The 27,786-nt window shown below is 41.2% G+C and overlaps 1 protein-coding gene across 2 annotated transcripts in view; it reads right to left on the bottom strand.

The window, feature by feature from the left end:
• Window positions 1-27,786, bottom strand: part of FRMPD4 (FERM and PDZ domain containing 4) — a 486,033-nt gene that overhangs the window by 307,639 nt on the left and 150,608 nt on the right. The window lies entirely within an intron of this gene.

The raw sequence follows: 27,786 nt of genomic DNA, 5'->3' as shown, positions 1-27,786 counted from the left end.
TTGAGAAACAGATGGTTAGTGAGAATTTGGGGGAAGTTTTTGCACTGAGAGTGATGTCCCCACATCCCATACATGTTCATGTCCTCCAGACCTTCGGCACGGACCTCCATCATTTTCACAAGGCTTCTTGAGGTTGTGTTTCCTTTGAATGGCACAGCCTGCTGAGAAGAGCCTCAAGGCAAGAGCAGGCAGCCTAGGTAGACACAGATGTGGACTAAGGGCGTTTGGAGGGAAAAACAAAAAGGCACCAGCTGAGGACAATTCAAAGGCCATTTCTGAAATGTAATATTCTATACCATTGCTCCTCCAGTCAACTTTAATTGCACACTACAATTTCGAATTCTTAATTAAATTAAGGGACTTAATGCATTAGTAAAATACCAAATCACAAGATTGTAATTTCACTGGCAACACATGCCCCATAGAAGGGCTTTGGGACCTCGAGAGTGAACAGAAAATGTGCCTTTTTGTCTTTGTGTATGGATTTAGTAACCAGGAGGCTACTGCCGAAGCCATGCTGCTGAAGTGGTTTCATCCACAGACAGCGAATGTGGAGAGCAATAAAGATATGTCATGAGCGCCCACAACCTGAGTCTCACGATGAATTGTGCACAGGTAATTAACGCTGATGTGAGGAAAGAGGGTAGTAACGGCTTCCCATAGCAAAAAAGATATTAACTATGGAACAAGGGATCTAGAAATGCAGAATATGCTCCTCGTCATCTCATTATCAATCTCGACAACTCAGGAGCAAGCAGGTGGTCCTTCGTCAGCTCTCCTGTCTTCCCCTCTAGTCATCTGCCTTAGCAATTTCAACGCTCACATCCCTGGTGGTGAGTCCTAAGTCCATTTCTAGCCTTGACCTCTTTCTTGAGCTCCAGACCCAGATTTCCAGCCGCCCTGCCGGGCATGGCCAGATGGATGACTGGCTGATACCTCGACATCAGCAGAGTCAAAATAGAGCTAATTCCCCCCGGCTCTGCGGTGTTTCCCTCCCTTTGTGAATGAGGTGACCAAAGCACAGAGGCTCATCCCAAGGTCACGCAGCAACCAATAAAGGACAGAGTAAGGACTTGAACTTGGAGCTCCTACTTCCAAATTTCAAGCCTATCTCATGAACCTCTCTCACCTCCCAACCTTTCCACTCCTACCAGGGACATGGAGCACCTGTCATGTGGAGTGTGGCAGTAATCTCCTCCAGCTGTCACCTGTCTTTCTTCTTCCTGTCCTATTCAGAGATCCTTACTTGTGGGTCCTGAGCTCTGAGTACATCACTCCACTTCCAAGTAATAGCTATGGCAACACAGGAGTTCAACTCCTGGCCTCTGGAACCACACGTCCTCAATTTGAATCTCAGCTCTACCTCTTAGTAGCTGTGTGACATTGGGCAGTGACTCTCTGTCTTCTTAGTTCTCTAATCTGTGAAAGGGGAATGGTCATAATGACACATTAGCACATTATTAGAAACAAATGGATTAACACATAGAATGTGGACACATGGCTCGTTCTACCTAAGGATCAGCTAAATAAACCGAGTTCGTTCGCTCACCTGGGCCTTTGGAGGCCTCTACAAGCTGACCCTGCCCTAACCCTGAGCCACAGCACTTCGTCACAAGCCACGCCTACCAAGTTGACCTTTCACTGCTCCACAAACATTTCCTTAGTGCTTTCCTGCTGCTGTTGTTTTTGCAAATATTTCCGCCTGGCCTCACTCCCAGGGCCTGGGCAGCAAGTGTGAACTTGTCAACGGTAACCAAACTCCAAGGTCCTCTGGCCCTCTCCTCCATAAGGCCTCTCAGCTAGACGTGAGCACACCCACCGGTGACCCCACTGAGGGTGCTGGTTCTGGGTCCTGCTGCCTGGATTTGAATGGCCTGCTCTCACATCAATAGCTGGGTGACCCTCAGCGAGTCACTTAACTTCCCCATGCCTCAATTTCTTCCTTAACTATAAAAGGGGGATTGAAATAGCACCTTCTTGATAGGGGCTTGAGCACCAGCTGAGACCTACTGTGTAGGTACCAAAGAGAGAACGCAGCTTGACTCAGGAAACACCCCGTAAGCACTAGCAATTATTTGTACAAGTCTGTTCCTTTCATATGTCCCCCCTCCTTCAGACTGAGGAACCCGGGAAGACAAATGCTATTTTATTCCTTTTACAGTGTCTTGGACTGTATTTAATTTCAAAATAGGCACTACCAAGGCCTGAGTCTTTGTTTAATGAGTATCAGTCAACCCTCCTGTGTTAGTTGTTGGAACATAACAAATGTCTGGGTCAGCCTCATCAATCTGAATTCTATTCTACTCTATTGAATATCCATTCTAAAAGATATAGGAGATTTGGCAAAATCCAGAGGCAAAAGTCAGTATATTGTTAATAAGGTATTTGCTGCCCAATTAATGTTTTTTAATATTCCCTGAAGGACTAGGAAAGAAAGCAATTCTATCTGAGCTTCTAGCTGTGATTAATTACAGTGCTTCTGGACTTCCTGAATTTTAATTCCAAGAGCTTTTCACATATTTGAAAAAGGACATTTTTTAAAAAGTTACTTGGATCAAGGATTGTTCACTCATTGTGTTAGGAGATATGAAACAATACAGAAGTGTGGGGAAGAGTTATAATAGTCTACCAGCAAAAGTCAAGTGTAGTAGAGTATTAAGAGCTCAAGGTTTAGAGGCAGATGAGGTTCAAATCTTGAATTTACCACCCGCCAACAGGGTGACCTGAACTACTCCTGCCGCAGCTTCTTAAAGTGTAAGGAAAGACACTAGTCCCCGTCCTGTAAAACAGCAGAGTACCTGAAAAGTACAATACTCATAAGTGGTGTATGTTAATCACAAGGACAAGGACACACATCATGATTTGGGAAAACAAATTTGATCTTTCTTTTTGAGTCAGGAATCAAGATACAGAAGTCCCCATGAATCGGGGAGCAATCGGTTAGGGTTCCAGTAGAATCAGTAATTCAGCCATAAAGGAAAAAGTCCAATGGTCCAGCACACAGCGATGCTTCAGTATGCTTCCCTCCCACGCATCACTGCTTTCTGATCAATGTTTTAGATTCACTTCCTACAATGACACAATTCTGAGGAATTATCTCATGCCTGGAAGATAAAGGGAAATGCTTTGGGAGGTAAGTCTTCATGAAGGATAGTCCTCGCCAGAGAATTTAACACTGAAAGAACTTGAAATATCACATTCTCCAAGCCCAGCCAGCTGACAAATAAAATGACCTGAAAACCAAAACAAAAAACAAGCAAAAACAAAACTCCTACAAAATTAAACTAAGCTGAGGGCTGGAGTCAGGAGGTTTGTAAAGTAAAGTTTACAATTTTCCTGAGGTAGAGTTCAGTTAAGAGATCGCAGCCCTCCGGTCAGCATGCTGGCAGCAGAAAGTGGTGGTCAGCTCACCTGATGTGATTTGAATACCATCGACCTCATGGTGCAGCAACGGGAAAGAAAAGGATTGAAGTCATCTCACTGAAACACATCATTTAGGTAGATCACGGTTACACAGATACACATCTTTAATAATTAGAGCAACTGACACTGGCAAGGAAAGTTTGGAGCCCACTGAAAATCAATGTTGATGCCAAAATCAAAACCCTTAAATGCATGAAATAAGCTTTTTAAAATCAAGAGACAACTAGTGGTGTGTGCTTCTTAAGCCAAAATCTCCAGGTTTTCCAGAGAATCTGTAAGAACTGAGATGGTTTTCTTCGATAACGCTAGTTGGCCCACTAAAGGACAAAATTCGACCTTTGTGCCAGACAGCTTATCAGTTTCCTGCAAAACTGTCAGTCAACATTCACTGTCCCTACACTGATTTCCTTCCTCTCCCCTCTCTCATAGAAATACTTTCTGTCTTCTTTATTCTTTGAAAATACTCTATAGACTATTTTCCATGTAACTAAATGTACTTGCAAATAATTAAGACTGTCAGAAAAGTGTCGAGTACTGAAATGCTATATTCGCTTCCACTGGAAAACATGACATTTACAGGATGGTTAACAGCTTTTATGATACAATCAACACTGTACTGGTGCAATGAGGTTGCAATCAGACTAAGCAATGCTTGGCAACCTGAGCATGCAGTCGCTGAGTGCCAAGGCCAGGAAGCCCGATACTGCACAGGACGTGCTATAATGCCGCAGTCCATCGGGAGGAACAAGTCTAAGGGAAGTGGGAACTGACTCACAGAACAGGTAGAGGGAAGTCCCATTTGCCAGTGAGTGACTTGACTGCTACCCAAATTTGTTTGCTAAGTAATCTACTTGAACATTTTCCAATGATAGCATGGCATGTCAGCCAGAAGTTGGTCAGGCTATGTCTCATCTCTTACGTCATATATTCCTAGAAATGCTCAGAGAATGACATATACCAGAAACTAACGAGCTCGCACAGTGTGGACACGCGCAGACGCAGGCGTAATGTCGGTTAGCAGGATTAAGGGGAGTGCCATCAGCGGGGTTAAAACTGTAAAAAGCAAAGATGACAGGTAATATAAAATACCCAGGCAAAAAGGCAAGGACAAAGAAATAAAAACAATATCACACAGCATACTGCTAGAATACGTGCACATTCCCTATAAATCTTAACTGTATTTTTCTAATCAGGTACATACAATTCCTCTCCGGCTCCTCAGTTAGCAATTCTAAATAGCCCCATATCCCTGAACAATGGCAGTAATGATAATTTTTTATCTTTCTGTTACAATTAAAAAGATATTGAGCTAATACATAAACATAACAGAAAAGTCTCTTCACAAATACTTGTCTACAAAAAGAAAATCACCTTCAATTTTAGCATTAATCATAAACCAGGGAATGTATACTGCATGTATTTAATGATAATTTTTGGTTATTTGTGTTTGAATTGCTATAATTGCTCCCTTATTGGTCAAAGTGTCTTCAGATCTCCTCCTTTAGTCTGTTCTGTACAACCTAACCTCTTAAACTCTGCTTTCTCCATGGTACCCACCTGCCTCCTCCTAACACACACAAGCATGTACCATTTCTCAGCATCTGGTCCCACTCAAGCCCACCCAGAAGAGTGCCCACTACCCCCTAGCCCAGACCGGCTACTCAGGCAGATTCTCTCTTCTCTGTTCACACCACTGTTCTTCCCCATCAAAACTGTGAGCCATCCATCTACTACAATGCTCGCCTTCTTGAATCCTCCTTTCCTATCTTTGCAGCATAAGAGCAAGGCTTGATTTTGAAGTTGGACATTTTTCCTAGACCAGCTGTGTGACCTTTCAGGCTCAGCATGGGATTAGTTTGTTCAGCTAAATCCAAAACATCATTAGTTTTTAAAAGTCCATAGAAATGTTACGAGGAAAGGTCCTTTTGGCCTTTCTCCCCAGATCAGCTTTCCCGTGTGAGATGTTCCAGATCCTTGCACAGTATCTGTGGTGCTCACTGATGTGGCTCCATCCATGAATGAGCCACATGCCAGGGACCACTCTAGGCTCCTGCTAAAGAAAAGATGTATGTGTCTTGCCCTACTCAGGACAGCAAAGGAAACGTTCAGCTCTTTGAGTTCCACACCTTATTATGCCCAGAGGAGTGACGCAGAGAGAAATAATCCTCCCACCTCAGGGCTAACAGGTTGAGCTTTGGCAAGGCCATTGCTAACGTGGACTTTCAGGTCTCCACACCCAGTTAAGCCCACTGCTGGATACAAAGACTTTACAAAGCTCTAATAATTGTCCAGTAGACATTGGACAGAGAAACAGTTTGTACCCATCTTAACAAGTGGCCTCTAAACTTTAAACTTTGTTGTGGTCAGAGGGAGCGAAAACAAGATGCAAAGAGATCAAGTCTTATATATCACTTTGAACTTGGAGACAACCTCTTAACTAATCAAGATTAAAATGGGCCACTCATCCCGGTCTCTGCTATTATTTTTCTCCTTTAGGACAAACAAAATCTTGATGAGGGCGAAATTCATTTTTCCATACTAAATGACTCATAGGGAAACAAGATCATAGACTAAGATCCAAGGCTTTGCACTTAGAACCCCAACCAGGCAGATTCAGTTAGCAAGAACAAATAGTAAAGTGAATCTAAATTCCTATGAAAAGATTCAGTCAACGCCTTTGTGTGAGTCAGAGATACAAGTGAGATGACTGAAAAGAAATACGATATTGTCAAAGGTTACTATGTTGGAAAATAGCCTAGGTCCTTCTTAGGAGCCAGTCACTCTGTAGTTTGGGGAAATACCTTACTGGAACTTGTGATGATGCAAAGCTCAGCTTCAAGGTTCACAGTCTGGAGAGGCTAAGAGAAAGAGGAGCAAAATATGTTCTGCAGGAGTAGGTAGCAAATGCACTCATGACTCTCCTGACAGAAACTGAAGTTTGAGTATCCTAGAATCTGGAGAAGAGAGTTGATGGTGACAGTGTCTCAGTGGGGAGAGAGATGTCCCCAGAAAATGAGAGTGGGCTAGACTCAGAGTCTAAGGGGGAACAGGCCCATAATAGATTCTTTGTGTCAGGGGAGAGGTGATGTATTATTTTAAAAGAAAGCATTAGTGTCCACCAACAGATGACTGGATAAAAAAGATGTGATATATATAGACAATGGAATACTACTCAGCCTGGAAAAAGAATGAAATTTTACCATTTGCAGCAACATGGATGGACTTGGAGGGCATTATGTTAACTGAAATAAGTCAGAGAAAGACAAATACTATATGGTATCACATATACGGAATCTAAAAAGTACAACAAACAAGTAAATATAACAAAAAAAAAGCAGCAGACTCACAGATATAGAAAACAAGCTAGTGGTTACAGTGGGGGAGGGGGAGGGGCAATATGGGGGTGGGGGAGGAGAGGTACAAACTCTTGGGTGTCAGATAGGTTACAAGGATGTACTGTACAATATGGGGAATAGAGCCAATATTTTGCAGTGACTGTCAATGGAGGACAGCCTTTTTAAATTGTACAAAAAATTAAAGATTCAAAAAAGAAATTCGAAGAAAAGAAATTAGTTAAAACCAAAAAAGCTTTATAAAAAGTCAAGAAGTTAAGAAGGTGGCACAAACTAGCACAGAGCTCTGAATCCCGAAGTAGTGCTCGCCGCATGAAAATGCAGAACCAACAACTCCTTGAACTAAAGTTATAAGTGAAGAAGTGTATGACTTTCGAGAAGTTATTTCACATCGCCTGTATCATCTGTAAAATGGGCTAATAATCTTAATAGTGTTATTTGGAGGATTAAGGGAGATCATATACGTCGAGGGCTCCAAACAATACCTGGCATCTATAGACATTCATTTTAGCGAGTCAGTAAGTCATTGTACGAAGCAAACTAGAGCTGTGGGTGCACGTCCTTCGTCCGCAGCCTGTGGGTTCCTCAGGCGCAGGTGCCGTGTCCTCCGACCTCGTGACACAGCCAGCACAATAAATGTGTGCTGAACTGAAGTGAGAGTTGGAACTGTCACTGAATAACCTCCACAGCCAAAACCTCTTCTCGCAACCTGCCTACTGAAAACTTAGCTTATTTATCAATATATAGAGTTCTGCCAATACCATACCTATTTAAACAGCCAGAGAAAGAGACTTAATAGCTTAGATGATGCAGAAACTTGCCTCATTTCTCAATAGTGCCTGCCTTTATAAAAAGCCCACATTTAGAATGAGGGTGCAGAGCATTCAAGTCTGGCCCTTGACTGTCAGACCCAGTGCCTTGCCAGTGCAGGGAACACTGAACAGCCCCTGAGGCAGATCCCTGAGGGGGAGATAACTTCTAGCACCAGACAGATAAGAGTCTGGCCCCAAGGAGAATGGGGGTGGGGAGGGAGTGGGGGCAGGCAGGGAGAGAAGAGAAGGGTGGGCTGGAGACCCTGTCATTTGTAAGCAAATTGAATACCTAGGTTTACAATAACTAGGTTAATTCATGCTTTTAAACCAATTGAATGCAGGACTTGTTCTCCCCCTGAAATAAGAAAATAAGACAAAAAGTAGAGGATAAACCTTACTGTCAGGCTTATTCACAATACTTTAGTAACGTTTAGCGATTTAAAGGGCCAGAGAGGTAACGACTCTCCAAGATCTCCAGATCAAAGCATATGAGTGCACAGTACACAAAAGGGCTCTTTTAAAGGGAAAGCTAATGAGGAACCACAGATTTTGATTACATTTAACACACATCAGAAAAGTCTACCCATTATCTAAAGACCTAGGGAACCCTGTTCACCATCTATACCCGATGCACGTACGTTCTCAAACGTGGACATTAATACAGTTTTCTAGCCAAAACTTAAACAATCTGGAGATGACCACAACAATAAAAAGTGACAAATCTGAATATATTCCTTCCAGCCAGGTGCATACATGCTTTCTAGGTAAATTATGTGGAGTTGTCAGGAAGACTTCCTAATTTTACTTAAATTTCACCCTCAAACACACTTCAGTTGGTTGGCTTGTCAAAGCATAGGGAGGATCAGGATTGTAACCTTTTGTCAAAAAAGTTATGTTTACAAGTTTATTCTGCATGGTATCACAGACCACACAGGGTCATAGAAGGTAAAGCCAAATTTTCCTAAGTTATAAGGTATAACTGTAGCCATCTGTTGCTCCGATCTTCTTTCTGACAAGTGAAAACACAACCCAGGCACCCTCTGACACATCTCTTTTTCTGTTTAATTTGAAGCAAGAAGGATTCATTTTGTTGGCACTGTTACATTGAAAGCTACTTTGGCTGAGAATCATAATTCTTTTTTCATAACAGAGATTACCTTTTATTTTGGCCACACCTTCATAACTATGAGTCCAAAAAAGAAACATAGCCTACCGGTTGCCTTCTTATCAAAACATTCTAAATACAACCAAGTCTCAACGTGGCTCAGGTAATGAATCATATGTGCTCACAAAATTTCAAGCACATAATTGTCTGTCCATAATAATTTTTGAAAATTGGCCCATTTCTAGAATGTGTGCATATGGCCCATAAAATGTGTCACTTTTCCTATGATTCATAGACTTTATTCCAATTTTAAAGCAAACAGATGTTTATCTTTAAATGGAGTAGAAAAATATAATGCTTTAAAAACTTTTGGTCCATTTATTATGGTTAAAAATGGCGAACATCTGTAGCTAGGAAAAATATACTATACTGCCTAAGTCCTGTGGGAAACCACAAATTAAGGGCTGACAAGTTGCAGGTATTTAAAATGTCTGGCTACATTGCATCCCATATAAAATAGGGAGCTTAATCGGGATGATATTTACTCTGTCCATATGCTGCTTTCAGACTGCAAGGGCATTTTGCTTCCTGATGCCGTATTTCAAGAGCAAACTCTTCAAGAGGAAAGAATAAACAATATACAGGGCTTATTAGTCGATTTCATTTTACTTTATAATGTTAAATTGTGTCACTAAGCAATTTAAAAAGTCTATTTTTTTTAAAAAGCCAGCAAAAATGACTTTCAGGATTCTTAATTAACTTGCGAACCCAAGATCCTAAGGTTCAATATTAGTTCTAATCCAAGTTTGGGTAAAATAAGTAAAGGACGATTTATCTGTTTCCTACCAGAAAATTAATTCCAATGTAAATATCAAAGTGACCTTGAAAACACTACGTACTTCATCTATTTATTGTGTACCCAATGAGCACACTTGATCAACTCACTTACTTTCTGAGGTTTAATGAGGAGACCGTTTCTATATAGTGTCTGCTTTAAACACCACAAAAATAAAATTTTAGCATAAAGCAGTTGAACTTTTTCCCCCAAATAAAACTTTTATGTTAAATACCAAAACGCCAACCTTTCAGATCTTTTCAGGGTCTTTCAGATCTTTCATTTATACATATATATATATGCATTGTTTCAGAGGTGAAATCAAGTATTAGTTAAGAAGGCCACTGTGATAAACCAAGCTTTTCACTCACCCATTTACTCTGCTTGCATATACTCATGGGTGTTTGCAAAGTGACATCCCAAAGTAAGTTTTCTAGCATTCTCTGATTGCTGGTGAAAACCCACTGATCACCGATGGTTCATGGACCACAATGGAGCCCCAACAACAAGGTGACCCCCAGAAGATTATTCTCTGTGATGCTCAGACTTTCAATACCAGTAGTTTCCTCAACTCTTTTTCTAAACCTCAAGACTTCTTCAGTTCACGTGCGCTCTGAAATTACCCTATGAGGTTATCCTCATAATTTGCACTATCCCTATAGAATTAAAAATATGTAAAAGTCATTTTTCTAGCTTTCCCACCCACTAGCTCCTAACTTGCATTAACTATTAATAATAAAAATGTCCTCTTCCTTGGGTTTTTGGGGGCATCAGTTCAATTGAAAGTGTTCATGGTATAATCATAGGATGGGACCAACAGATTACTTTCTTGATTTTATATAACGAAACTGATGTCCAGGTAACTGAGGTCCTGTGTCCAAGGCCACACTGCAGTAGTCAGTTCTTGATTCCTAGTTGAAGGTCCATTTAATTAGTAACAGTGAAAATATTTTTGAGTGTTTACTAAGTTCCAGGCACTTGTATTAAGTATTGTGCGTGGATCACGTCATGCAATCCTCATAGCAATCCTATGGAAAGGTTTATAACTAACTCCATTTTACAAACTAAGAAACTGAGGCTGTGCAGATGGCAATGATTTACAACTGGATGGGAAGAAAACTCTATTTTTATATCTGAGGATGCTGAATGTCTGGTTTTTGACTCTTGGCCAAGATAAGGGTAGCGGGATTTATGATGAATATTTTAATGGTTAGAATTCCCCTCCCCCATAATTTTATTTTTTTTTTAGATGACATATTTTTTGAAGTATAGTCGATGTACACTGTTGTGTTAATTTCTGGTGTACAGCATAGTGATTCATTTATACACATATATATATTACTTTTCATATTTTTTCCTTGTAGTCTACTACAAGCTATTGAACATACAGTCTAATGTGCTATACAGTAGGATCTTGTTGTTTATGTATTTTATATATAGTAGTTAGACTCTGCAAATTCCGAATTCCCAATTTATCCTTCCACCCTCCCCTTATCTCCTGATAGGTAAAACTTTCTTTTCTATGTCTGTGAGTCTGTTTTTGTTTTGTAAATAAGTTCATTTGTGTCATTTTTTTTAGATTCCACATATAAGTGGTATCATCTGGTTTTGTTCTTTCTCTTTCTGGCTTACTTCATTTAGTGTGATGATCTCCAGGTCCATCCATGTTGCTGCAAGTGGCATTATTTTATTCTTTTTATGGCTGAGTAGTATTCCATTGTGTACGTGTACCACAGCTTCTTTATCCAGTCATCTGCTCCCCATCAGTTTCTTTACTGATGGTTTGCAACTGCCCTAACCACTTTAACAAACCTGGCGTGATGAGGACCCAGTGAATTTAGGAGTGCCCTGTACTGCAAGCTACTCTGAACTGTCCCCAGGCCAAGATCCCTCACACAGGCCTTGGCATTCAAGACAGTGACTCAGTCTGGTCCTGGGTCTCAAAGAAAAGGGCTCTGGAGAGTTAGGTGGGTAGAATGGCTCTCAGACACCAATGCCTGCCCACATATGCTTTCTCTTGCTGTACCGTGAACTTTGCCTTTAAACAGAAGCCTCATGTGAGTATTTTCTGGGTAGTCTATGAATACTTTCAGATATCCAAATCTGGGGAAGCAATACAGAGGCTTAAAGAGATGAGGTTCCCTCCTGAAGCTCACAGAGCTTCTATATGGCAGTGACTAGGCTGGACTGCAGCATCCTGAAATCCCATGGTTTCCACTTCCAAGTATGAATGCTGTAGCCTTGCATTAGGACCCCCGAAGGAGAGAGCACAGGTGTGCTCTCTGCAAAGGGCTGCACCAGAACAAGGGCATCATGGTCTAACTCATCCACCAAAAAGGGGATAACATTTCCCAATTCTCACATTTTAGTTAGCTTTTTGCCGTATAACAAATCATCTTAAAATATAATGGTTTTTTCAGCAAGAATCCAAACACGCTGTCACTATTATCTTAGACTTCCAGCCTCTAGAACAATAAGAAATGTTTGTTGTGTAAGCAATATATATATACATACACATACACACACACACTCAACAACTACGTATTACATCTCTGTACTTAGCTCCCAACTGTACAGGTTGGCAATTGGACTGGGCTCAGCTGGGCAGTTCTTCTGGTATCAGCTGAGCTCACTCAAGCATCTGCAGCCAAATATTGGGCAGCATAGGACTGGTGATCAAATGTGGCCTCAGCTGGGCTGGCTCTTGTCTATCATTTGCGGCCTATGACCTTCCAACAGCCCAGGCCTGGCTTGTTCTCATGGAGCTGGGCAGTGTTCCAAGAAAAAGACAGCAGAAGTGTGCAGGGTCTCTCAAGCACATTAGGCTCAAACAGGTGCATCATCCTGCTACCCGGATCCCATTGGCCAAAGCAAGGCACAAGCCTACCCCAGCTTTAAGGGGAGGAGACATAGGCTTCAACTATTGATGGGAGGAGCTGAAAAGTCATAGGGCAAGGGACATGGACAAAGGCAAAGATGGAGAAATGGATCCAATTTTGTAATCAATCTATGATATTCACAAAGGCACAGTATGTACAGCAGAAACACTGTTATAGATGTAATCTTTTTTCTCTTTGGAAAATGAGGAAAATCCAAATGAAGCTGTACATCAGATCCACTACAGTACTTTCATATCAGGAGGTAAACTACAGAGTCGATTGTCAGGCTGACCCAGACTTACTCCCTCTGACAACCTTTATTATAGTCAATTGAATCAACTGAAAATTTGCATACCGCATACAGTGAGTGGGAAATAACCAAATGGAAAATAAAGTTCAATATTTGAAAATTTAATATTATAATCACTGCATCAGATAAAGTGATCTTTTATAGGAGTAAATGAACTTGGTTTGATCAGACTGGGAAGATTTTCGAGGGATACCATTACTCACAAAACTGAGCAAATGCTAGCTGTCTTCCTCACAAAGGACAATCATACTACCAGCCTGACTTGTGATGAGCCAGCCAGGGGAATCTGCTACAGAAATTAGGTTATTTGGTGATGACTTTTAAAAGTATACCATGGACCACATAAGTAAAAACTAAGCAATAACAAACTTCTAATTTGAAAGAAGATTCCTAAACTATGAAAGTCAATTTGTTTCCCCGTCCACAGTATATGACTGTAGGGAACATTACAAAAGACATTTCAGTTCACAAATGCCAGGCAGACAACACGTATTTATCTCTTCTCCCACTTGAGATTATTTAAAGTGAATATGAAAAAGAAAAAGGAATCTGAACTGATTGTAACCGAGAGAACAGGAAAGAGGATGGAGCAGCAGCTGAGAGGAGGCAAGTGTCGGGAGGATGAAGCACTGAGTGAAAGGCGGGGCCAGAAAAGTGGGGTAGGGATGCTGTAGCTATTACTGTGCTTCACAAACTTTTCATTCCATGACTCACATGGAAAATAACATTATTATGCCTCACTGGATCAACAGAGGATGCTCCAGGCTGGAGGCCAATGTCCTGGACCTTTAGTTGCCCTGAAATCACCAGGAAGGTATCGATTTCTCAGCATCCCTGTGACTCAGTGGCTCTCAGCCCAGGGCAAATATGTCCCTCAAAGCACAGTTAGCAATGTCTGGAGACTTTCTGGCCATTCCAACTACAGAGGGGCAGGAAGCGGGAACTATTAGTACTGAAAGAGGAGGGGCCAGGGATGTAGCTAAACACCTTATCATCTGCAGGACAGCCCTCGTGACAAGGAGCGATCTGTCCCCAAATGCCAGTAGTGCCCAGGCTCAGAAGCCCTAGAGCAGCACTTCCGCACAGAGGCTGGGAAGCTTAAAGCTTACGTCCAGTCAGACAGGCCTACACTGGGGAGTGTGGAGGGGTTGACCTGACTTGAAAAAATGCCACAAAGTCTGGGACTCAGAAATGCCAGGTGCAGACATGGGTGGCACAAGCCCTGGACAGAACATAGAAGGAATAAACATAATTACATGAAATTGTATTTCACACAGAAGTGCCAACAGCCAATATTTTCTAGGACAAGAAACTGGGAGATTTTCCCCTAAAGAAATGGAAGAAACCATCTGAGAAGATCTAGGGCAGGAAGTGGGGGCTCTGGTGCCCCAGATAAAGCTCTCTTTATTCCAGTATTTACAAGTCCACAGTGAAACAGCCTACCCCCAAGCCCCTGAGCCAGAGGTAAGCCAGTCAAAATACCTATTCATTTCATAGCTTCCTGGGAGCTACTTGTTACTTCTCTTTGAAGAGCAGTTTAGGCCAGTGTTCCCCCAACTTCACAGAGCAGGTGAATCTCCTGGACATCTTGTTAAAATGCAGATTCTGACTCAGTAGGTCCAAGGTGGGGCTGGAAATTCTGCATCTCTAAGGATGCTCCAGAGAATGCCTGTATTCCTAGTTGGGGGGGGGGGTCCTTCATTAAATAACAAGGATTTGAAGAGGCTGGCGAACAACTGGTGGGCCAGATCCAGGCCAAAGCCAGTTTCACGAAAAGCTGTGCTGGCACACGGCCACATCTGTTTGTTTGCACGTCCTCTGCGGCTGCTTTGGTGATACCAGCAGAGTTCAGTGGTTGGGACAGAGACCACATGGACTGCCGTACAGTCACTGGAAATGCTAACTCCTGAGCTATAATGCCAAACCTTCACTATTAAGGACCACTTCCCATGAATCCAATTAAGTACTCAAATAACTCTTAATAATGCATCTGGATCACAATTCTTGTAAAAGGCCAGATAGCAAATATTTTTGGATTTGTGTGCAACCCAGTTGCTGTCAGCAGTTCCCTCTAAGGTAAAACTGCCTCTCAGGGGGAGTGAGCTGATCAGTTTTTGACAGGCTTCAATCCCCAAGAATTACAAAACTCACACTCTATGTCTTCACTGTTCATTGAACAACATGTTTAAAAAATAAAGGCATTACCCAAGAGGCCAATATAAAAAAACTACAAAATAGTGTATGAAGCGTTACATAATATTTTACAACAAATAATATTTTTCCAGAATAGAAAAAGGAAAACAGATTGGATTAATTTAAAATACTTTCCTCTTCTGGTACATTTTAATTTGTGTTCCGGGTGAGGGAAATATCATAGAAATAAAAACAAACCCACAGGAGATTACATTAAAGTGCTTATAGCTTTGACAGAGCTTCAAAAAAAACTGTTTTCTGTCCTCACAGAATTTTATTGAATCTGTAGAACTTTCCTTTTTTTTATATATATATTTTATTTTTTTAACATTTTTTATTGATTTATAATCATTTTACAATGTTGTGTCAAATTCCAGTGTTCAGCACAATTTTCAGACATTCATGGACACATACACACTCATTGGCACATTTTTTTCTCTGTGAGTTATCATAACCTTTTGTGTGTGCTTCCCTGTGCTATACAGTGTAGTCTATTCTACAATTTTGAAATCCCAGTCTATCCCTTCCCACCCTCCACCCCCCTGGTAACCACAAGTCTGTATTCTCTGTCTGTGAGTCTATTTCTGTCCTTTATTTACGCTTTGTTTTTGTTTGTTTGTTTGTTTTTGTTTTTGTTTTTTAGATTCCACATATGAGCGATCTCATATGGTATTTTTCTTTCTCTTTCTGGCTTACTTCACTTAGAATGACATTCTCCAGGAGCATCCATGTTGCTGCAAATGGCATTATGTTGTCAGTTTTTATGGCTGAGTAGTATTCCATTGTATAAATATACCACATCTTCTTTATCCAGTCACCTGTTGATGGACATTTAGGCTGTTTCCATGTTTTGGCTATTGTAAATAGTGCTGCTATGAACATTGGGGTGCAGGTGTCATCCTGAAGTAGATTTCCTTCTGGATACAAGCCCAGGAGTGGGATTCCTGGGTCATATGGTAAGTCTATTCCTAGTCTTTTGAGGAATCTCCACACTGTTTTCCATAGTGGCTGCACCAAACTGCATTCCCACCAGCAGTGTAGGAGGGTTCCCCTTTCTCCACAGCCTCTCCAGCATTTGTCATTTGTGGATTTTTGAATGACGGCCATTCTGACTGGTGTGAGGTGATACCTCATTGTAGTTTTGATTTGCATTTCTCTGATAATTAGTGATATTGAGCATTTTTTCATGTGCTTTGTGATCATTTGTATGTCTTCCTTGGAGAATTGCTTGTTTAGGTCTTCTGCCCATTTTTGGATTGGGTTGCTTATTTTTTTCTTATTGAGTCGTATGAGCTGCTTATATATTCTGGAGATCAAGCCTTTGTCGGTTTCACTTGCAAAAATTTTATCCCATTCCGTAGGTTTTCTTCTTGTTTTATTTCTGGTTTCCTTTGCTGTGCAGAAGCTTGTAAGTTTCATTAGGTCCCATTTGTTTATTCTTGCTTTTATTTCTTCTAGGAGAAAATTTTTTAAATGTATGTCAGATAATGTTTTGCCTATGTTTTCCTCTAGGAGGTTTATTGTATCTTGTCTTACGGTTAAGTCTTTAACCCATTTTGAGTTGATTTTTGTATATGGTGTAAGGGAGTGTTCTAGCTTCATTGTTTTACATGCTGCTGTCCAGTTTTCCCAACACCATTTGCTGAAGAGACTGTCTTTATTCCATTGTATATTCTTGCCTCCTTTGTCGAAGATGAGTTGACCAAAAGTTTGTGGGTTCATTTCTGGGCTCTCTATTCCGTTCCATTGGTCTATATGTCTGTTTTGGTACCAATACCATGCTGTCTTGATGACTGTAGCTCTATAGTATTGTCTGAAGTCTGGGAGAGTTATTCCTCCAGCCTCCTTCTTTCTCTTCAGTAAAGCTTTGGCAATTCTAGGTCTTTGATGGTTCCATATGAATTTTATTATGATTTGTTCTAGTTCTGTGAAAAATGTCCTGGGTAATTGGATAGAGATTGCATTAAATCTGTAGATTGCCTTGGGCAGTGTGACCATTTTAACAATATTGATTCTTCCAATCCAAGAGCATGGAATATCTTTCCATTTTTTAAAGTCTTCTTTAATTTCCTTCATCAATGGTTTATCGTTTTCTGTGTATAATTCTTTCACCTCCTTGGTTAGATTTATTCCCAGGTATTTTATTACTTTGGGTGCTATTTTAAAGGGGATTGTTTCTTTACTTTCTTTTTCTGTTGATTTATCGTTAGTGTAAAGAAATGCAACTGATTTTTGAACATTAATTTTGTAACCTGCTACCTTGCTGAATTCTTCAATCAGCTCTAGTAGCTTTTGTGTGGACCTTTTAGGGTTTTCTATATGTAGTAACATGTCGTCGGCATATAGTGACACTTTTACCTCTTCTTTTCCAATTTGGATCCCTTTTATTTCTTTCTCTTGCCTGACTGCTGTGGCTAGGACTTCCAGGACTATGTTGAATAGGAGTGGTGATAGTGGGCATCCTTGTCTTGTCCCAGATTTTAGTGGGAAGCTTTTGAGTTTTTTACCGTTGAGTGCTATGCTGGCTGTAGGTTTGTCATATATAGCTTTTATTATGTTGAGATATGTTCCCTCTATACCCACTTTGGCGAGAGTTTTTATCATAAATGGGTGTTGAATTTTATCAAATGCTTTTTCTGCATCGATTGAGATGATCATGTGGTTTTTGTCCTTTCTCTTGTTGATGTGATGTATTACACTGATTGATTTGCGTTATGTTGAACCAGCCTTGTGTCCCTGGGATGAACCCCACTTGGTCATGATGTATAATCTTTTTTATGTGTTGTTGGATTCTATTTGCTGAAATTTTGGTGAGGATTTTGGCGTCTATGTTCATCAGTGATATTGGCCTATAATTCTCTTTTTTTGTAGTGTCTTTGCCTGGTTTTGGTATCAGGGTGATGGTGGCTTCATAGAATGAGTTTGGGAGTAATCCCTCCTTTTCAATCGTCTGGAAGAGTTTGAGAAGGACTGGTATGAGTTCTTCTTTGTATGTTTGGTAGAATTCCCCGGTGAAGCCGTCCGGTCCTGGACTTTTATTTATAGGGAGGTTTTTAATTGCTATTTCTATTTCCTTTCTAGTGATCGGATTGTTCAAGTGTTCAGATTCTTCTTGATTCAGTTTTGGTGGACTGTAGAACTTTCCTTGTCATGCAAATATTAAAAAACCATAAAACACCAGTTTATGCTTGGTAAAAGTCTATTATGAAAAAAAAAATTCTACTTCCATTATCTTAATTAGAAAAATTATTAGTAATAGCAACTGCTTTCTGAATATACTGAGTAAGGAGAAGGTAATTAATTTGCATGCATCAATATATCTTTTTATGAACACAGACGCAGGTCAGTAAAAAGAGAAGTAAAATAATCTGGGAACTTACTATTGGAGAACATAAAGCCATTAATTTATTACTGATAAGCCAAAAATAAGAAAATTAGAAAAATTTCACTGCGACAGGTTTATTTGCAAATTGCTTTTAGTTAATTGGCAGTTTCTCTTGGTAATGCACTAAAATTATGCTTAAAAATCTTAACTGTTATCCTTGAGAACAATTAAAATGCAAAAAAAAAAGAGACACAAAAGCAAAATGTGTCTCTTTCTCAAGCTCAAGAAACGCCTTTTGATGTTGTAAGGCCCACATATACGGGCAGAAGGTACGGTTTGCATGAAGAATTAGGTGAAGAACAAATTATCACAAGCTAATTTACTGGTCCTGGGCAGCCTTCAATGACTTGATTAATTGCAGACATAATCTGACAATTAATAAAGGGCATATTTTGAGGTACTTGTTGGAAAATAATACTATGACTCAATTCAATTCCTTGGGAGAAGGTTACAGAACTGGAACTACCATTAACAGATAAAGTTCATGAAAGCGAGGCTGCCGCCCAGCCTCTAATTGAAGGATAGATCTTTGTTGTCTGTTCCTGTCTACTCTTGGAGAAACGAAGGCAGGGTTTGGCCTGAGAGAACTCGGAGAGGGAAGGAAACACAGGGCTCTACTGCGAAGACATGACATGCAGATCCTCCCTTCTCTTTGTTGACTCAACCCACTTGTAGCCATTTGCACATCCACCCATTACTTCCATCTCTCAAGTGATGAGATGATGGAAGGTACCCCAGGATTCCAGCCACAGCATCTCTCCTCTTCCTTAAGCCAACTGATCTCCCCCAGAGACTCAACCTTGCTCTTAAAGGAACTGAACTCAGATGTAGACAGATGGGATTTATGAAAGGCCAACCCAACACTGTGGGACTCCAGCTGCCCTTGTTGCTAGAAACAACAATGGCTACCACTTAGTCCCAGAGGCCCAGTCACCTTAAGACTCCCAAAGCAGAGTCGGGTGGGATCTCTCCCTGAGCATACCGTTCCCCAAAAGTAACATCTCTGAAGAGGTGATTAAGACTCCAACGTAAAGAAAAAACAGCGAGCAAGCCATATATTGCGTTTGATTGAGAAGTGGTCAAAGAAGTGACTCCAGTACCCCTCCTATGGGGCCTGGCTCCACAGTGTCACGGCCTGGCTGCCACATCCTTTCTACGGGGGCTCGGGTTTGGTTCTTTCTCCCACAGACCTCGGCTTGGTAACCATCCTAGTATCTATGAGCCGCTAAAGGCTGAGTCTTTACTTCTGCTGGTTTTCCAACCAGGGGACAACGCTTTGTCAGCTCCAGGCTCCCTCTGTCCATGGGGCGCCCTCCCCATTCTGTTACATTTGGTTGTCAGTGCCTGAGTCTGCTGGCTTGATCACATTCATCGGGTAGAGTTGGTCCGAGTAACAAAGGTATTTGCTTCCAGAGCCAAGGCTACTTCCATCTCCTTTGAATCACCCCACTCAGAATGGGGGCATCCAATCCTGCTTGGTGTTCTCCCTCCCCAGGTGGCCCTAAACCTGCTACCATTAACCAGGGCTCTGGAGGTAAGATATTGACTTGGACCCACAGTTAGAAATAAATATTACTCAGCAACCCACTTCATACGTTCATGTATCAATCATTTATACTGTATTTCACCAAATTTTGGATGCCATTGATTGTGAGACCCACCTTAATTTTAGAAAAGTTGTCAAAATACCAAAACTGTGCAACTTAATATTAACAAAATATAAAAACCAAAGTTCTGTGAAATAATACTTACTCTACTACATATAAGGCACTCTGATATCTCCTGTCCTATTCTATTTCATTTTTTAAAAATTCCGCATGTGACCAGCTATATTGATTTATTTAGCCGCTGCAGGGTCTGAAGCTGTAATGTGAAAATACAGAAGGTCCCTTACGTGCTTGTAGGCAGGCGCAGGCTCCCGTCACATCTCTGGTGAACTCCCAATTCAAACCACTGCCTACAGCGCCTTGAACCACGCAGCTGTTCTTAAAGCCCCGTGAACACACCAAGAACCATCACCCACCTCATGCTGTCCTCCTGAAATGCCCCTCCCGAGTTATTTCTATAATTTGCTCTCTGAGTATCATCACTGAGGTCAGGACCTGACACCCTTAGTCGCTTTACATCACATTACCGCATTTCAGGGATGGGAGCTAATTCACGAGGTTTCGCGTCTTTTGAGTCAAGGGCACCGAGAGCTTCGTCCAAGGATGTTGGGGTAGCAACCACCTTGGAAGCTGGGGACTGCATAGCCCCAGGTCACTGCTTTGCTTCCTGACCAGGAATTGAACACAGAGCTCCCCCCTCATGTCCCCTGCGTTCTGAGACTTTAAAGGGTCAGAAAGTCTCCCTGCCTCCCAAGAGAAGACCTGCTTACTGTCCACACAGAGACTCTCTTGGAAGGGATGAAGGGTAGGATGGCTAGCAGTTGGGAGTCTCCTAAGCTTGGTGTTTCCCAGCTGGGACACAATCCCACCATGTGCCCGGCATCGACTCGGGGCCCCTCTCCATTCACCTCTGCAACTTTGGGGCAAGGGAAGGAACCAAAGCAAACATGCTGCGCCATGAGTCGTGCCTGCCTGCGGTGTCTGGACTCCCTGCGCACAGACGGAATTTGCACCAGTCTGGGAGGTCAGCCTAGCAGCTCTGTTGCTGCTTAGGGGCTGCCTGGCGCTCGTTTACAGCATGACCACAGCCAGATGGATCTGAGCCCTTGCTTGTCACCAGACTCCTCCAACTAGACTGCAAGCCTCACGAGGACAGAGATCATGTAGCAATACAGTCACAATGAACATAAATGCATACTTCTATCCACTAAGTTTATAATTTACAAATTGTACCATTCACTTCTTCGTCCAGATGTACCCTGCTATGGAAACTCTTAGCCACCTTATAAGTGGTCAAGAAGGTCCGATTTTACAAAAATGTGCTCTCTAAAACACATGGTACTTGACACATTTATAATCTCAAAATCTTGCTTGAGGTAATACATCCTTCTAGTTAAGAGATGCTTATAGTTAGAGAATCAAAACAAGAAACTCAATTAACTGTAGTTCTTGGTGAATAAACATGGCTTAGCCACAGTGACAGAATATTTTTCATAATTTAATTTTATTTTGCTGCCTTAAAAAGGAGACAGAGAGAAAGAAGTGAATCATGCTTGATAATTGAGTGTCTCGCTTCCCCTAAGTGTCACTGCCATGAATATTAAGCATGATTACATTTCACAGAAAGAGGTTCTCTGTTGGTACTTGGTCTGGAAATTAAAATTTTTAATAAACACCTAACAAGCATTTTGTTTTCATCCTTTCATCCTTTCCAGGTACCATTAAGTTGGGTACATTTCTATTTTCCTTGTCTTCTGGCTAATCAAGCTTTCAAAATACCTCTTTCAAAAGCCTTCTAAGTGGAATAAACAGCAGAATCACATGTTTAAATCATACCATTTAGAAAACATACTGCTGGTTACCATCTTACACTATAAAACATTGGTGGAATTAATTCCCTAACTGCTGTGGAGATGACATTACCTACCCCGGAGTACTGGTTTAATTTTCAAAAGTAAAATGTCTGTTTCTCAGTGGATCTATTTGCATTTATGCCATTCCAAGCAAAATATAATAAAGTTTGAAGAGGTTTTCCTCAAGGCAGGAGCAGGATTTGGTCCTGTGCTTTACTACAAGCATCTGCTGGGGGTGCTTTGCATTCTGGGAGGATGCAGACGCGGGGTGTGTTATCGCTGCCTTGCGGTGGGGGTGGGGGAAAGCAGCGGATGGGGAAGTCCAGCCTGGGGAGCCAGGAACCTGGAGGTCCGGTTCTCCACTGCTCCTATCTTGCCGCATGGCCTTGAAAAAGTCTCCTGTCCTCTCTTTGCCTCATTTCCCTCATTTGTAAAATGAGAACAGTACCTGGCTGTGTGAATTAACTAATCAATCATTTAAAATGGTTAAGATAAAAGTGCTTTAGACGCACAAGCCATTTTATAGGATGTAAACTGCTATCTTCCAAATACTCCATATGTGCGACTCTATTAAGCTAAAAAAAACACTAGTGATTTCACAGCAAATTATACTAAATGCTTTATAAATTCCAGAGGCAAATGCTGATAAAGGTTCTATAAACAGTGTTGACAACGACAGCCATGTATAGAACTGCAAAACAGCATTATGTGGCAAGCATTCAGAAACAGGATTATTGCTCAAATAATCCTGAGTTCTGAACCCACGTAGGAAAGGAAATTCACCGTGGCCACACTCCTAGAACTTCAGATCATCTTCCATTGATATTTGAATGGAAGATAACAACCAGGAGTGTTGCCAATAGATTTTCTCTGTTCAGTGATAAAAACAGACACCAGAGGGCCAAGGAAAACACCGAAAACAGAGACAATATGATGGAAGCCCATGGGTTTTGCAATTCACCAAAGTCTCCCCAAATGATTGATTTTCCAATCAATGCATTTTTACAGCACCATTCTCGTTTCTTCTTGCCACAGCCCTGAGGAAATTTAAGGTTTCATTCTGGGCTGCTATTCCCAAGCCTGACCTCTTCCCACTAAAGGTGTGGACATTTGGCCTTCAGCATTACTTAGCAGACATGCAGACAAGAACGTTTCTGTAGTGCCACCTGGGGCAGCTCCTAGTGTGCCTGCCCCACCACATACTAATTACATCAGAATCCCTAAGGATGGGGCCAGGCATCAGTATTTAAAGAAAAAAAACTCTCCACACTAGCACGATGCACTGCTGCATCCGAGAACCAGTCCTAAAAGGCATTCCCAAAGCCATTACCTGAATGGAGACAGGACAGAACAACTCTTTTCCACTGTTGCATTATTGCCTAGACGAAGGGTCCACAAACTTTGTCTGCCTAAGGCCAGACAGTAAGTACTGTTGGCTTTGTGGGACAGTCTGTTGCAGCCACTCAGCTCTGCACTTGCGACACAAAAGCAGCCTCAGATACCATGTAAATGGGCGTGCGGCCAGATCGGGCATATGAACCCGACTCTGGGGACCCCTGACCTAGACTGTGCTCAATTATCTACGTGTCTCATGGGGCCAGTATGTTATATATATCCTAAAACACACGAATTGTCAATGGACAAAATAAATGTATCATTAGCTGTGTATTTAATTATTAATAGTATAGAATGTGTTCCAGTGGAACCATTCCTGTTAATACCTTTTTATGGAGGGCAATTTGTTTTAATATGCTTAATTAACTTTGAAAATCTTGGTTTCACACGCTATGAGACAGCAATCAGAAAGTCTGGCTTAAAGTTCATTGCTAAACTGGGATCAGTGGCTCTCAGACCAAAAGAAAAACTTGACAGGGCTACGTTGACCCAAATGTTGACTGGCTGAGTTTTCCAACTCAGGAATCTCAGTTTTCAACCCACACCCAGCAACCAGGCAATTATGTTTTTTAAACCTCTGACAGTAAATGTCCATCGTCCATGGCAACAATCAGTTGTCCTGGAAACTAATCGCAATGTGTTAATTTTCACATTTTTAATACAAGAGTTCAGAGCCCACTAAAACCTTCAATCTGGAAGCTTTTTAAGCAGGTTAGAAATTTTCACATCCAAGAATTTTAAGCATTTGGCCATGAGTGTTGAAAGGTAACACTCATGATTTTCAGCAGTAACGTTTTTGCTTAAGAACATATAACAATGGAAACGTGGACAAACATCCATTTTCAAAATGATCCAGAATTTTAAAACAGGTTTGTCTTGAAAAGCAGTTAACCGCTTGTTCAATGTTTAAATTTTTATTTTAAAATAACAGACCAAATATGTTTATGTCTCAAAATGATGTATAAGATAGCATACTATTAACACCTTCTTGTCAGATCTGAAAAGGATTTTTATAAAATGAAAAGTAAACATTTAAAAATTTTGACAACACCTTTAAGAAACAGTCTGCCACAAGACAAGGAGCAAGCCTTTACACATATCAAAAGATTTTCATAGTCATGTCCCATCTCGTCACCAAGTACAGTGGAGTCCACTATTTAAAGGAATGTTTTGTGGGGAGGGTATAGCTCAGTGGGAGAGCGTGTGCTTAGCATGCACGAGGTCCTGGGTTCAATTCCCAGTACCTCCATTTCAAAATAATAAAATTTTAAAATAAACAAATCCAATTACCTCCCCACACCCCAAAGAAAAAAGCTTTAAGAAAAAAAGTCGTTTTTTTTTTTTAATTGAAGTCTAGTCAGTCTACAATGTTGTGTCAATTTCTGGTGTCCAGCATAATAGTTCAGTCATACATATACGTACGTATATTCCTTTTCATATACTTTTTCATTATAGGTTACTACAAAATATTGAATATAGTTCCCTGTGCTGTACAGTAGAAACTTGTTATCAAACTAGGCACAGTACTGACATTCTACAGGATGTCACTGACACATGTCGCAAAACACTGAAAAAAATAAAGGAGCAGGAGTACAGCTGACAATCTCTCCATGTTATAAAACTTCTCCACTTCCCTCTAGATACATGATCGCACAGGAAATGTGATCACATGTTATAGACCAAAATGAGCATTCCCACATCAACCTCTATATTATATGGTACAAAAGTTTAATTTTTTTAAAGATAAAAAGCAAATATCCAGCTCCACACCTGGATCAGCAAGTTGCACTCTCAGCTTTGGAGCCCAGTGCTCCAGAGAGCAGAGTTAAAGGGCCTGGTACGCATGGTCAGTGCACAGCAAGGGCACCCATACCCTGCTTCCTACGTCAGTGGCCAACAGTGCAAATCAAGCAGACAGCTTCCCAGCCTCTAGGATTCTAAGGCACCCACTACATTAGTCAGTCGCGGCGGTGAAATGAAAGCCAGTCATTCTGTCTCTGCTCTAACTGGCCAGTTCATGTTTTGGGGGAAATGCCCACCAACCCTGGGTAAGCTAACCTAACAGAGTCAATGCATCCTCATACTTTCCCAGAAAGGACAGCCAAAAGAGATCCCGAAGATTATAATTGTCACGTTGTCTGTCATTTCACCTAAACATTCTTGACACTTTTCCCTCTCTGATCCTATTAGAACAAAACAGCGTGAAGGAAATGTTTCTTATTAGTGACAAGACAATGTATAAGTCTTTGTCATTTAATTTCAATCCAATTTACGCAGTCACCAAAGACCTTAAAATTCAAATGGCTTCTATATACAGATCTTAAAATGGCAATAGGAAGTTCATTAAATCAGAACTAAACATTCTTCATTACATATACATTTTAACGATTTTAGTAACATTAAAAAATGCTAAACTATGCATACCATTTTCAATAATGAGCCCCGTAACTATAAATGATTTTGACTTCCACATCGGACAGTGTGATCAGTGCATTCCAGCAGTTATATTCCTGACTTTAAACTGACCTTTGTAATATAAAAAAGAATGCCATTGAACCCTGGAGGATTCTTACAGCACCCCTTATAATGCTGAAAGCAAGCATACCACACAGTGGATTTACCTGGAGACCCTTGTGAAGGAATGCATTTCAGAAGTGGATCTAAAATAATGAGAAGAAAAGAAAAATGTGAAAAACATCAACAGAACTCGTTATGTTTGATAAAAATAAATAAATAGTACAATCAAGTTTTCAGCTGAGTAGAATAAAACCTGTTCTGGTTTTATCATCTTGAAACACACAATGGTCAAGAACATTTTAAATTCTCTTTCTGTCTAGAATTTAGAGCATGTAGTAACCGCCTAACGTATTGCTCTTTAAGAAATCTGGAAATGAACACAACTTCTAACAATCCAACCAGTTTACTAAACATAATTTGCCATTTCAGGTCTGTGCTTCCCTTCTACACCACCCTTCTCCCCGGCAGCCCTTTGGCGAAGGGGCGTGGCATTTCACCCTCAGCACAATTGATATTTGGGGCAAGATAATTCTCTGTGGTGGGAGTGGTCCTGCACAATATAGGATATTTAGCCATATCCCTGGTCTCTACCCACTACGTGGCAATTTTATCTCACCCCCTCCTGATTTTGTGACAACCAAAAATGTCCCCAGACATTGGCGAATATTCCCTGCAGGGCAAAGCTACGCCGGTTGAGAACCAGTCCACAGGCACTGACACTCTTGGACCACGTCTTGTAGCAGCGTCAAGCTCACGTGCCAACACTTGGTTTGTAGGTGCCTAGTTCTCATTCTCATTTGCCCATCATGAATCCCGCCTCATGCCTTGCTCTGGCCTCTGCTGTGTCTTGCCTGACTTTACCCTTGAGAATCTGCATATTTTTTAATCCCTGCCTTGCCCACCATATTCTCAGGCACCTACAAATCCTCTGATGATCCCCAGCTGGCTTCCCCAGGTGGGTCACTGACCCTTGGTCTTTCCTATGTTCCCTCCCACAAACCCACCAAGTTCAATATATGAGATGCTAGTATAGAGTTCAGAACGCACTGCCCGAAAGAGGGCACCTTCCTCTACCTTTAGCTCATACTGTTTTTCCATGGTTTTCCACTCCTCAGCAAACCGAGTACAGTAGTCCCTCCTTTATTAACAGGGGATACGATCCAAGAACCCTGACAAATGCCTGAAACCAGAGAGTACAGAACCCTATATATGTTTTTTTCCTTTACTTACATACCTATGATAAAGTTTCATTTATAAATTAGGCACAGAAAGAGACTGACAAAAACTAATTAATAAATAGAAAATTTTAACAATATGCTACAATAAAAGTAATGTGAATGTGCTCTCTGGCTCTCAAAATATCGTATTGGCCAATGTAATGTCTTTTCCATCTTAATTAAGCACTTATCATGCACCGTGGCCGGAACTTTGGCAGTTTCAGGTGCGAGAGCAAAACTAGCAGATTTTTTTCCTTCTTCACAATGTCACGGAGAGAAGATGTGTTCTTACCATAGGTCTTAGCCACCTCAACTTCTGATTTTTTTCCTTTCCTTATTGAGTCGAGAACTCTCACCTTTTCACTTAAAGGAAGCACTTTACAGTTCCTCTCTGGCATTTCCAAGTCGCCAGCAGCACTCCTCTTGCGCTTTGGGGCCAGGATTAAGTAAAATAAGTGTCACTTGAAAACAGCACTGTGACACAGCAGATCTGATAATGGCGGCCGCTAAGTGACTAACGGGTGGGGCTCGCTAGGCAAACGGAGGATTCACGCCGCTCACGGGGCAGAGCTGATGTCGCGAGATTTCATCACGCTACTTGGAATGGTGCAGAGTTTGAAACTTACGAATTGTTTATTTCTGGAATTTTTCATTTAATATTTTCGGGTCTCAGCTGACCGCGGATTAACTGAAACCACGGAAAGTGAAACCACCGATAAGGGGGAACAAGTATAAAAATGTTTAGGCTTAACTGTTTCTTTGAGTCCATCTCCTTATGAAGGCTCTCATGACACACAAAACTTACATTAAATAAATGTGTGTGCTTTTCTCTTTTTAATCTACCTTCTGTCAATCCCATTCAGAGGGCCCCAACTAGAAAACCTGGAGGATAGAAGGTGAAA

The sequence above is a fragment of the Camelus bactrianus genome, chromosome X (genome assembly GCF_048773025.1).
Source record: "Camelus bactrianus isolate YW-2024 breed Bactrian camel chromosome X, ASM4877302v1, whole genome shotgun sequence".
Lineage (NCBI taxonomy): Eukaryota > Metazoa > Chordata > Mammalia > Artiodactyla > Camelidae > Camelus > Camelus bactrianus.
The sequence above is the reverse complement of the archived record's forward strand: the minus strand, read 5'-3'. Positions and strand labels throughout refer to the sequence as shown.